Source organism: Microtus oregoni, unplaced genomic scaffold, assembly GCF_018167655.1.
Source record: "Microtus oregoni isolate MIOR12 unplaced genomic scaffold, Mior012 000008F_ref0000371, whole genome shotgun sequence".
In the NCBI taxonomy this organism is placed as follows: domain Eukaryota; kingdom Metazoa; phylum Chordata; class Mammalia; order Rodentia; family Cricetidae; genus Microtus; species Microtus oregoni.
Window position 1 is genome coordinate 41436072 of NW_024543067.1, and position 13640 is coordinate 41449711.

Genomic DNA, 13640 nt, shown 5'->3' on the forward strand with positions numbered 1-13640 from the left:
ACACCACGCAGGAAACCCCAGAGCTGTGTCGCAGACTCCTTCCCTGAAAACGCTCCCCAATGGCTGCGAGACCAGCTGTGTGCACGAAGCAAATGTTTGCTTCACTGTTGTTGCGATGACACTGTGATCAAAAGCGACTCGGAGGGGAAAGGGTTTATTTCGTCTTACAGGTTACAGCCCATTATCCGGGGACACTGAAGCTTGACCTCAAGGCAGAAGTCACCGAGGGACACTGCTTACTGACTTCCTCACAGGCTCCTGCTCGGCCGTCTCTTTCTCCTAAAAGATTATTTGTTGATGCATGAGTGAAATGCTGGTAGAATTCTTTGTTGTTGTTTGTTTGTCTTCCATTTATAGTTACTGAATATCTGCTGTATCCTAGGCAAAAGGAACAATTACTTTTTGCTCTTCCACCAGTGCCCAAGTCCTTTTTACAAAAAAGTCCATTCTACTAAATTGGCTTCCCCGATTCTTTGGTTAATCTTCAGGCACGGTTTTCCCAAGTGTTCTTGAGAGCACAGTGGTAGAAGCCATGAAACTTCCCGATCCTGTCTAAAGGGCAGAGGACCAGCCATTGCTTTCACCCCAGTTTGACCAAGGATTAACCAACGGAGTAAAACTCTTCCTTTTGGAGGCAGTGGAGCAGAACAACACCTGACTGCCAAATGTTTATTTTTATAAAAATCAAAGCACTGGAATATGAATCACCACATAAGAAGTCAATTGGTGAACTTCTCAGAACTCTGTTTTCCTTGTTTTGTTACCTGAGTGCAAGGCTCCAGTTACAAAGAGCATGTAACAATGGCCACAGAAACGCAAGAGCACTCAAGGATGCGCAAGTCTTCACAGCTTCCTACTGAACCTTGAAACTATTTCTGAAAATGAAGTTTGCCAGTATTCCAGAAAAACTTACAGTTGTTCCAAAGAATGAACTGCCAGGGATATTTAAAGTCTTTTCTTTTATAATGTATTCTAACTTTTTTTTTTATGATTTCAGTGATTCTTGGACTTCTGAATTTTGCATCTCCTAGAGACAGAATCTGTTGGCCATGTTGCCATCTTGATGTCCTGGGTGCTTCTCTGCCCTGCACCCACACACGGCAGCATCTCAATTAGCTCTAAGTCTCTTGCTCAGGTTGCAATCGTGACCAAAAGTTTGAACCTTGATTACTAATGTTTTATAACAGAAGAATTTTTGTTCCTTTTTGCCTTCATTTCCCCCTTCCATTTCCTCCCTCCAAGGCCTCCCATATATTCTTTCTCTCTCTCCTTGAAATTCATGGCCTTTTTCAAAATAATGCTGTTACATGTATATACATAGACATTCCTAAATGCAGTCTGCTTGGCCTATATAATGTTATTTGTATGTATGTTTCAGGAATGACCATTTGGTACTGGATAACCAACTGGTGTCCTCTTTCCCACCTGTCCAAGATCACTGCTCTTAAACGCTGGATTTGCCCTCACACATCAATCAGTAATCAAGGAAATTCCTCACGGGCATGCCCAAACGCCAGTCTGATGGAAGCAATTCTCCAGTTGAGGCTTCCTCTTCCCTGGTGCATCACATTGACAACCAAGATTAGTCATCACAGCCAGCAAGGCAGTACCAAAGTGTGAACTAAACCCTGTTCTACCCTGTCATTTCAGACAGCTGTTGTTGAGGATCATTATAAGTAGTTTATTCATTTATTTGTGCTGAGGAGGGTACCTAGAATCTCATACATGCTAGCCAGGCACTCTACCACTATAGCTACATCCCAAAACAATGAATTAATTACTTCTTAGTGTCATTATATAATTTCTATAACCCATTAACTGCATCATAATCATGCAGTCATTTCAGTAAAACTAGCTTTAGTCGACTTACAGAGCTGTGCAGACACCTCCTCAATGCAATCTCCCTGCATTTCTTTTTATTTATTTATTTATTAAAGATTTCTGTCTCTTCCCCGCCACCGCCTCCCATTTCCCTCCCCCTCTCCCTCATCAGCCCAAAGAGCAATCAGGGTTCCCTGCCCTATGGGAAGTCCAAGGACCACCCACCTCCATCCAGGTCTAGTAAGGTGAGCATCCAAACTGCCTAGGCTCCCACAAAGCCAGTACGTGCAGTAGGATCAAAAACCCATTGCCATTGTTCTTGAGTTCTCAGTAGTTCTCATTGTCCGTTATGTTCAGCGAGTCCAGTTTTTGCTTTTTCAGACCCAGGCCAGCTGGCCTTGGTGAGTTCCCGATAGAACATCCCCATTGTCTCAGTGTGTGGGTGCACCCCTCGCGGTCTTGAGTTCCTTGCTCATGCTCTCTCTCCTTCTGCTCCTGATTTGGACCGCCAAAAGACACTTAAGGGCATGCTCAACTTCCTTAGTGATCAGGGAAATGCAAATCAAGACAACTTTAAGATACCATCTTACACCTGTCAGAATTGCTAAAATAAAAAACACCAATGATAGCCTATGCTGGAGAGGTTGTGGAGAAAGGAGTACACTCATCCATTGCTGGTCGGAATGCAAACTTGTGCAACCACTTTGGAAAGCAATGTGGCGGTTTCTCAGGAAATTCGGGATTAACCTACCCCTGGACTCAGCAATACCACTCTTGGGAATATACCCAAGAGAGGCCCTATCATACAACAAAAGTATATGCTCTACGATGTTCATAGCAGCATTGCTTGTAATAGCCAGAACCTGGAATCTCCCTGCGCTTCTATCACCCTGAAAGCACCCTCAGTAACATGGGCAATGAATCTCCACCCTCAGCCTCACGTCCTGGAAACCACTGGGCTTTTAGCTTCTATAGCTTTCTCTTTTCTAGACATTTGACATGATTTTCCTTAGAGTCATAGTCTGGCCCCTCATCCATGTTGTAACATGTGTCAGCATGCACTCAATCCTTTGGAAGACAAAATCATTTGCTGTTTATTTACCAGTTTATGGATATTTGGAGTATTTGAGTTTTACCATTTTGTGAATATTTTGAGAAAAATAATATATAAATTTTGGTTGACATGCTTTCATTTATTTTGTGTAGATATTCAAGGAAGAATTTGATGAGCTTCGTGATATCTGTTGAGTATGTAGAAAATATCAACCAAAATTTTTTAAGAACATACCAAGTGCTTTTCCTACATAGCTTACCATCCACCATTCCCACCACCAAGGCTCAGTCTCCACATTCATGCCAACACTTATTTTGATCTATTTCGTGACATTCATCCACGAAGAGTAAGTGATATCTTGTGGTTTTTCAATTGCATTTTCTTAAGCTAATGATGCCGGGCATACTTTCATGTACTAATATCTCCTTGGGCAAAATATTAATTCAAATCAGTCCTATCTTAAATTAGGATATCATCTCCTTACTAATGACTTGTAAGAATTGTTGGAATGTTTTGGTTAAGTTCCATATTAGAAATACACTTTGCAAATACTTTCTCCTCCTTAGTTTGTCTTTTATTTTATTAAAGGGCAAGTTATTCAAAATACTTTATATGTTATATATATATATATATATATATATATATATATATAACTTTAATGTTATATATGCAGTGTGGGAAAGTTTTAATATTTATTCTTGACATTGTTGTATGAAGAAAATAGAATACATATATGAAAAGTACTTAGCAGAGGATTGAAAATTATGTTTATTGACGATCAAAAGGTAAGAAATTGCATGGAAAGTGTATCCTTTAGTCAGGAAAGAAAAAACCACCCATGGACTAAAGCCTCATACTAAACACTGAGATAAGAAGGAAGAGTGAATCATTTGATCCCATCACTGTTGGCTTGTGAGAGCATCATGATGGGGGTGGGCATAATGGAACAGAGCTGTTTGGGAAGCAAACAGTTGGAGAGATGTGGGGCAGAGGCAAGATTACACAAAGTTTGTCATGGTGGTGCATACCTATTTTAGCCCTTAACCCTGGGCCCGGAAAAGTGGCCTAGAGGCAAGAGTGAGCCCAGCTTGTGAGCACAGCAGAGGAAGAAACCAGCATCCTACAGGTTGAAAACAGGATGAACCTCATGTCGTTCTAAGACAAACATCTCTGGAGCCCACAGTAGAGTGAGCATGTAGCAACAGACATTTTGTTATACAAACATGAAAAAATCAAAGAAACAGTAAAAATATTATAGCTGATGTAATATGCCACCAATATGGAGGAAAAACGCAATTATGTTTGGTGTGTGGGTTTGGGGGGGTATCTAAGCATGCACATGTTCATGTATGTGTACTTACATGTATGTGCAGGTGTGTGTGCTTGTGGAGGTCAGAGATCAACCCTGAGTGTCATTATTCAGGAGATGCCTATCTTGTTTATTCAGACTGAGTCTGGAACCTGGGACTCTTGGATTATACTTGGCTGGCTAGCCAGCAATTCCTGGGATTCTGTCTGTCCCCACCTCCCTGGTACTGGGGCTACAAATGACTAACATCACACCTGGATTCTCACATAGATTCTGAGGTTTGAATTCAGTCTTCATGCTTGCAAGGTGAATACTTTGCTAACAGAGCTGTCTTCCCAGCCTGAGAACTCCAAACACATTGGAGGTGGGAACGCTTGGCAAGTATGGGGCACATATGGAACCCAGACATAAGCAGTGTCTGTGTGCAGGAGAGCGCAGGTCAGCTACACCAGTCGTGGAATACTGGAATATGTGTGTGAGCGATGTTTTAAAGTCTTTTTAAAAGGTATTTTAAAGTTAATTTTAATTATGTATATATGTATACATTAGTATGTAAATGTGAATGCAGGTACCCCCAGAGTTCATAAGAGGACCTTGCATACCCTGTAACTGGACTTACAGGTGGTTATGAGCCGCCCAACGTGGATGCTGTGAACCATGTGTTGCTAACCACTCAGACACCTCTCCAGCCCCCATTACAAACTCTTATAACCCATGACCAGTTTTAAACTAAGGTCATTTTGCCAGGGAATCAGCCTCAAAATAACTTCAAAAGTCAGTATCACTAAATGAGGAAAATTTAGCTGCCATGAAGAGAAGGAAAACACCAAGCGCAAATAAGCATTTGCAACTGATATTCATTTGAGCTTCAGCACAGCAGGACTGGGGTGGGGTTTTGTATGGACTCTCTTATACAAGTTTCGCTATTCCCAGCTAAGTAGGTTGTGTATAGAGAGGGAAGCACCAAGACTCAAAACAGTTGATCTGGATTAGACCTCGCTCTTAAGCACCGCTAAATTTGTGTGCTGAACTTGGTCCCAGCCTGGGTCATCTTAATGTGCAGAAAACATGACCCCTCAACAGCTAGCACAGGACGTGACCGAAGGTAGTTAATGGAGGTGTGGCAAGCAGGCATGGCTCAGACCAAAATCTTAGCAACACAGAGTTAAACTAAACGCTAGCTACATGAAGAATGGTGAAGACACTCATAAACACACCATAGCCAGGAAATGGAATGGGAGAAGAACTGGCTAAGAAAAAAGGAAGAGGTCTAAAGTTTCAAAGGCATGTACTTTGAAGCCAGGTCCAATCTTTTCTCTCTGGAGTAAGAATTCCATCTCACATCTACTTAGATTGAATGCATTCCCTAACTGGTCCTTGGCATTGATGCATGGCCCAGTGTCCACTGCAGGAAAGGCCTTACCAAACAAGCATCACATTTGTGGCTATGCTGCTTAGGGCAGGTGGAAGCTGTGTCTTCAACCCTTCAGGCTGGGGTTGAGCTTCATGGTCTGAGTGTCATTCTTTGTAAAATATCAAACTAAACATTTCTGCTCCTTTCTAAGCCCAAATAGGGCAATAGAAAAACTTAAATAAAATACCATTTAAACTCACAAGCCCAGGGTCTGGCATTTAGAAGAGGCTCAAAATATGGTAACACGGTGATTTCACTTGCTAGGATGCTAGCTGCTCTGATGTCCATATCAAACAAGAATGTCTCATTCCAAAGATGTCACACCACTCCTGCATGGTGTAATGCCAGGCTGGATATGCAGCTGGGCTGAATCACACCTTTCTTATCCTGGCCGAACTCTTTGAAGATAAAACACCCTAAGTCCTGCCCTTCCCCTGCCATTCTCTACCCCTCCCCATCCTCTTACAGATAATAGACAAGAAATGAGAATTCTGGCATCCCACCAAACTTAACGAGAAGTTATGAACGAAGATTGCACGGGACAGTTGGCTCTCAAATAAGACATTTTGAAGGGTGGGCAACAACCCCAGGGAGCCTGTAGTCACGAGACCACCAAATCGCTATCTCTCTTGGACTAACAGGAAAACAATATCTTATTCCACTGAAGGTCTGAGTGGTATTATTAGTCGTGGAATAACTGAGATCAACTTTGTGAACATTTATGATGCTCAGAAACTGGCATCTGGTGCCTCATGTGGGAATGAGCTCCCCACAGGAGTTTTGAGGAACATCACAGCAATTGTCTAACAGTTGGTTGATGTCCGCCATTCTTAGCAAGCCAGGGTTGTGTTAAGGTGTCGGTGCCCAAGGGACTGAGTTATGAAACTGTCCTAATTAGGACCCTATAAAACATCAAAGGAGCATTAAAGAAAAAAGGTCCTGGCTTCAGAGACTACAGAATACACATAGGTGTGCTTTGTCCCAAGCTCAAGAAATGCCATTCTGGCATGACTATAGCTTCCACAGAGGTGTGATCTTGATTCATTTGTGTCGATTATGATAATTATCATCATCATCATCATTATTATTATTACTACACACTTTCTGGATTATAGATGGGGCTCATTACAAACATTTTCAATGCTTGATATTTTTTACAATAAAAGCTTAAAAGGGCAACATCAATCGGGGCACCGACTACAGCCCATGACAACACTTGACCACCTAAGCAGAACTTTGGGCATTTATTACCAGCAAGAGGTTCAAGGTCAGATACTTTTGGCCAATCAAGACACTGAGGCTTCTTGGAAGCTCTAAAAGTTTAAGTCAAGCCAAGCGGTGGTGGCATACACCTTTAATTCCAGCCCTCGGGAGGCAGAGGTAGGTGAATCTCTGTGAGTTCAAGCCCAGCCTGGTCTGCAGAGTGAGTTCGGGACAGCTGGGACTGTTATACAGAGAAACCCTGTTTCAAAGAACAACAACAACAAAGAGTTTAAGTCAGACTAAATAATATTTCAAACGTGCTATGCCCATCAGGCCTTGTATAGAAAACATGGGTGAGTTTGTTGCCATTGTCTCTGTAGTGGATATTTAATATTTAATAATTCAGAAGTCCATCTGTTAATTCTGTGAGAAGTGATGAGCCTCACTTCATAATAAGAGCATTGGAGACACAGAGTAGTGTGCGTTGGGCGTCTTATTTGCCAATCATGCAGTCAAACATCTGTGTGAAGAGAAGACAAGAGGGTGGCTAGTGTGCTGGCGTGGCAGGAAACAGTGGTTTTTAATATCCCAAATCTGATTTCCTTGCTTCCCAAATTCCTTATTAGCTAGAATTTTGGGGAGGTACAATCTTCTTGGTGTCTAGTATTGTCCCCTCCCAGGATTCCCCATTCTGTTGGTTCAAAATGCAAAGGCTTATCCAATATGTATTCTGGGGCAGGAATTCCCTCCCTTTCTGACTGTGAGCTCAGTCATGTAGGAGACTGCCTGTAACCTTAAAACCCCAGGACGAACCGAGAGCACTTAGACAAGGAGGTACCAGCTGCCAGCTAAGGAGGACAGGGGCCTAGTGCCCCTTGCTTATCTCTGATTCTCTGATGAACTCTGAACGCACTCTATACTGAAAATAGAACATGATTCATTTCTTACAATACTGACCTAGCACAGAAACACTCCCTGAATTTCTTTCACATCAGGGACAAAGATTGCTTCATCTAACTTTTTAAAAATTAAGTCTTTTGTGTAATTTATTGCTTTTATTTTTATTAAAAATGGATTCTTCTCTCATACAATACATCCTGAACACAGTTTCCCCTCCCTCTACTCCTCCTAGCTTCCTCCAGGCCCCTCCTCCCCACATCCATTCTCCTTCAATTTCCCTTCAGGAAAGAGCAGGCCTCCAAGAGACAACAAACAAACACAGGAAAACAAGACACAGTAAGACAGGACAAAAGCCCTCATATTGAGACTAGAAAAGGCAACCCAATAGGAGGAAAGGAGTCCCAAGAGCAGGCAAAAGTGTCAATGACACACCTGCTGCCATTGTTATGAGTTCCACGAAAGCACCGAGGTAACAACCCCTCTCTGCCCAATATGGACATTGCATGAATGTGGCATACACAATACACTTAGGCACACATACACACAAAAATAAACACATATTAAATTTAAAAAGTTGGAAAGTGAGTCCTACTTCAGTATTTAAAAGTGAGGGCCTTTGAGACGTGCTCAGGATGGGAAGAAGTAGTGAGAATAGAGCCCCATGACTGAATCTTAGTACATTTATAAGACAAAGGAGAGGGACCATAAAGATGTTGCAGTCCCTGCCTCTGTCCATGCAATGCCCTCCTCACTCTCAGGACTCTACAGTAGGGAAATCATCACCACAGCCAACCTCTAAGTCTTTCCCTTACAGAACCAGGAAACAAAATAAACAGCTTTTTCTTTGTACAGCATCTTGTCTCTATTTTATTATGGAAACAAAAATGAACCCATATAGGAATCAACACAGACTTTTAGCAATCACTTACAAATGTAAAACCCATTGCACCCAAAAGTGATCTTGGCTGCCTGTGTTATCAGGAAAAGGATACTGAAAGACTTGTTCCCCACATTGGGGGACATCCATACTGAGCCCTGGAACTTTCCTACACTCATGAATTTCTCCTCCGGTGTTATAGCAATGTAGCCTTTTCTGGAAGAGATACAAATCAATGATAGGTAATGCCTTTGTGAGCAGGGTTGTCTGCTGTCTCTTCATGTGTGCTCAGAAGTCCTTGAGTCTCAGGAAGGGACTGGAACAGGGTCCTTTCATGGTGTTTGTGAACAGCAGAGGGCCGGGAAGGGGACAGCAAGATCATCACACCAACCGAAACTGGTGACATTGCCCACTCAAAGCATCAGGTTGGGTTTTGCTTGCTTGTTTGTTTGTTTTTACTCTACTTGGTAATCGGATCCTGCATGGGGAACTCTAGCACATAGTCTTGGCATTAATACCTCTGAGGGCTGTGTCCTGTCTCTGTGTCCCTCTGCTAGTGCCTAGAATGCCGGTAACGATAGGAGTTTCCTATTTAATTTGTTTCTAACTCTTCTACAACCCCCCAACAATTGTGCAATAACCCTATGATTAAAAAAAATGAATATGATAAACGTACTGCTTTAGGCGTCAAATGTAATCTCTCTCTCTCTCTCTCTCTCTCTCTCTCTCTTTCAACTTGAAATACAGACGAGGTTTCTAAGCTTCTGAGTAGAATGCTGGGTGTCTGTGGATGGCATGTGTGCCATCGGTGGTCTGGCCGGGCAAGCAGATTGAAGAACATAGTGGAAACCGAGACTCAATGACCACAGTTCAATGGAAACCACACAGCTGGCATCTAATTCTGAAGGTCTGGGCAGAAAATAGAGCCACCAGATGGAACCAGAACTATATGCAGGAGACAGACCGAGGAAGGACAGTTGAGTAAACAATCTGAGCCTAGGGTACCAATATGGGGGCTTCTAGGATCCTGGCTGAAAGCTGGCAGCCTGTGACAGTCTCAGCCTCCAACTGACCAGTTTTATTCAACACCAACTTCACCACAATCACCTGAATTGCAGGCCTCCCAGCAGGTGAACCCCCTGAACTACAGGCCTCCCAGCAGGTGAATTGGGTTTTATTCTATGGAGCTTGGTGCATGTTCTTGTTGGACTCTCAGACACTGGATTGGCCAGAAGTTTTCAAACAATATTTCAAAAGTGCCTGAGCAGCTACACTCAAATCACCCCAGGGTACATCTGTCTCCTTCCTAAAGGGACAGATAATACAAAATTAGAATACAAGGTATAGCTAAAATTGTGTTTCGTGCGTTGGTTCCTAAAATTTCAGAAATTATTTATGAAATCCATCAAAACCTAGGTTGTTCGTAATTAAATAACAAGTCTGTTATTTTCCAGTTTGTTTAACCTAGATGGTTTCATTCTAAGAAGCAAATTTGAGTGTAAGATTAAAACTCCAAATTTGCTGCATGATATGTATTGCTTATAATTTATTTCTCAAGTTTTTCATTTCCTATAAGACTTGGGGAGATCTTCCCAGGTTTCATTGCTTGCACAAGATAAATGCAACACATGTGTTAAGTACACACATGGGCATGCAAAGTGTCTTCTAGGTCATGACCATGTTCAGTCTGAGGATCTAGGATACCAATTGTCTGGTCTAGGACTCACTATGTAGCACAGGCTAGACTGCTGGGAACCCAGCTGAACTAGTGATTGAGAGGAAAATGGTTTATTGTCTTCTACAGTATGGATCTGCCATGTATTCCAAAGGCTAGTATGGTAAAACTTTAAGTACAATCTAGTAGAACTTTTAAGCAATGAGACCCAGTAGGTTATCCTTTAGATCACTTAGGGATCACTCTCAAAGGGTCCTGTGGGACTCTGTTCTGTTCTCTCCCTATCTTTTACTTCTTAAACATGATGTACTTACCTCACCAAGGATAAAATCAGTGGGAACACACACACACTGCTAGTCCAACTGAAACTTAGAAGTTAGTTATCCTATGTATTTGTTACAGTAATGGATAGCTGACCAGCATGTTTCTCCTCCAGAAATAAGAATCTATGATCACAGGGGGCAAGGAGCCACAGGAAAGATGGGAGAGCCCAAGTCAAGGCAAGCTAAGTCTTCATTGGATCCGAGTTCAGTTTTTCTTTGGATTTTAGTCTACCCTTCCTCTATGTAAAATACAGAGTGTCTGAATGACTGGTGTGGCAAGACATGCCCATGGGCATAACAGTGGTATAAAATGTTAAGAAGTTAACCAATTGCTTTCTGGTCAGATTTAAGGCCTCACAACAGGAGGAAACACACACACACTTGATACTATAAATATGGCCAAGAGCCCATGGCTGGGGCCATCATAGGCCCCAGGGTCGAACCTATTACTATTATTCTGCTAAATCGACACAGAATGAAGCTTACCTCAAATTTTGTATTTCCAGATTAATAGACCGGTGCATCTCTCAGACTTCATCAAAGAAGTTTCTTTGTTGTTGACAACAGTTAACGCAAAAACTCACACCTGGTCAAGGCAGAGAATACACATTAATGGAGTATTCAGCCACAAATAAAACCATCACAGAAGAGGAGGAATTGGAAAGACTGTACAATCCAGAGAGGTTGGGGAGGGACAGAGAAAAACCATGTTTTCTGGACATAACAGGACTGCTACACTCAGGAGCTCACAGCAGTCGAAGCTGCCTATACAAGACGTGTACAAAGTTAAGGCAGGCTACGTGGTAGCTTAGCTTAGGGAGGGGCTCACAAACCACCTTCTTAACAAACAGCTCTGACGGTTGATGGCTTCTAGGGGAAGGAGAGTTAGCTTTCTTTGGGAGTGTAGTCCCTGGCATGTGGTCCATGCTCCAGCAGACGGCCCTGTTCCAATGAATGTAGGGGCAGCACAAATTGGGCTACGTGGATTATTTTAAAATAATAATAATAAATAGGATAGGATAGATCCAAGAGGATCTAGGGGAAGTCAAAATATATTACATGGACTTCTCAAAGAAATAATAAAACTATTATATATATATAAAAGTTTTGCACCTCACACATTGGTATACAAGAAACTGGTGCTCGAGGATGAGAGGAAATTCATAAATGGGCAAAGGGCTAGGAGATGGAAGGACAAGGCCGTAATACCACTTGAAAGTCAGAACCCAAGCTCTAAACCACTAATTGAGAAGTTACCTGAATCAATGGAAGACAACCAAGGGCATAGCTACCCGTGCCTTAGTATTAGCTAAGGACACCTCATGATCACAGGGCACAGCCTGGTCATTAAGCCCTTCCTCAGACAGCAGGCCCTGTGGGGAAGAAAGAGAGTTCTACTTCCGCATTTTGTACCTGGGCCCTCAGCACATACGGTACTGGCGTAGACTGGGGAAGCAAAAAAAAGTAAGACTGATACTAGCCATGACACTGACACTCTGTCTCAGAGTTTCAGGGGTGCTACCATTGTGGATAGGGAGCATTTTATGAGTTGAAGTGGTGCCAATGAGAACAAAAACTCATGTATTTGAAGGTTTGATTCCCATTTGGTGCCCTTGCTTAGAAAGGATTAGGAGTTTGGCCTTATTGAAGGAGCCATACTATTGGAGGTGAGCTCGAGGTTTCAAAAGCCTATGCCAGGCCCCCTCCCTCTGTCTGTCTCTGTGTGTGTCTATGTGTCTGTCTGTCTGTCTGTCTCCCTCTGTCCAACTCTGTCTTTGTTTCTCTCCCCCCAACTGCTGCTTACTGATCAGATGTCCAGCACCATTCTCCCTGCCATGATGATCATGGACTCGCCCTCTGAAACAGTAAGCAAGCCCCCAATTAAATGCTTCCTTTGATAAGTTGCCTTAGTCATGGCGTCTCTTCCCACAAATAGAATTTTGCCTAAGACAAGACCCTGGGCTAATATTTCATGGACTTCCTGCCATCATCCATACTTCACAATCCTTCTCCTTCCCCTCATCAGCTAGAGATGATTTCTACATGCTACAGAAACACAAAGTTTGTGTTTACAAGTATTGTTAATTACTTTTCTCATTGGCGTGAAAAATTTCCCTATAGGAGCAGCATAAGGAAAGAAAGGTTTGCTTTGCTCAAAGTCTGAAGTGAGCCCATCATGGCAGGAAACACACAGAAGTAGACAGTGAGACAGCTGCTCACACTATGTCCACACTTGGGAAGCAGAGAAAACTGAACACTGGCTCTCAACTCCCTTTCTCCTTCCTATTCAGGCTGAGGCCTCAATCAGGTGTCAAGCACATTAGGAGTGTGTCTTCCTTCTCCAGCCAAACATTTCTGAAAACAATTCTCTCTCTCTCTCTCTCTCTCTCTCTCTCTCTCTCTCTCTCTCTCACACACACACACACACACACACACACACACACACACACACACACGTTTCCATGGTGATTCTAGACCTAATCAAGTTGCAATGACCATCTCAACCAATCACTGCAGGCAGGGCTCCCATCAGCCAGCACACGGTTGCTTATTCCTCACAATAGTCTTCAGGGATCAAGCAGAAAGACCTCTTTCCATTTTACAGACAAGGAAACTGAGGCATGGTGAAATTATATTATCTACCCAATGTCCTAAAGCTAACAAATAGCGGAGCTGAAACCATCTCCTTGGACTTCCAGCATCTCCTAGGCCTTTGACCTATTACTCTTTAACACAATAGAGATACAGGATTAGCTATTTTGGTTTGGAGACACCGTCTCATTCTAGCTTAGGCCGAAGAAGGATTCATACTGTGTTTCAGGCTGTACTGGAGTTTTTCTGGGAGGATTTTCTCAGGGGAATCCCATTAACTTTTGCCAGGTAATGGTATCAACAGAGTCATTATCCCATAATAAGTCCATCTTCCAATAATCTCCCCATCCCCCCAAACTTCCTTCCATTTCTGGCCCCTCCCCTTGCCAGGTTCCCATTGATTCCCACAAGCTCCCTTAGCTAACATTCCCTAGAACATGTCTGAATGCCCACCCCTCTTGAGTCCCCAGAA

At 42.7% G+C, this 13640-nt stretch overlaps 1 pseudogene; it reads right to left on the bottom strand.

Moving 5' to 3' along the window:
- Window positions 1-431: 431 nt before the first annotated feature.
- Window positions 432-13640, bottom strand: part of LOC121451362 — an 88348-nt pseudogene continuing 75139 nt past the window's right edge.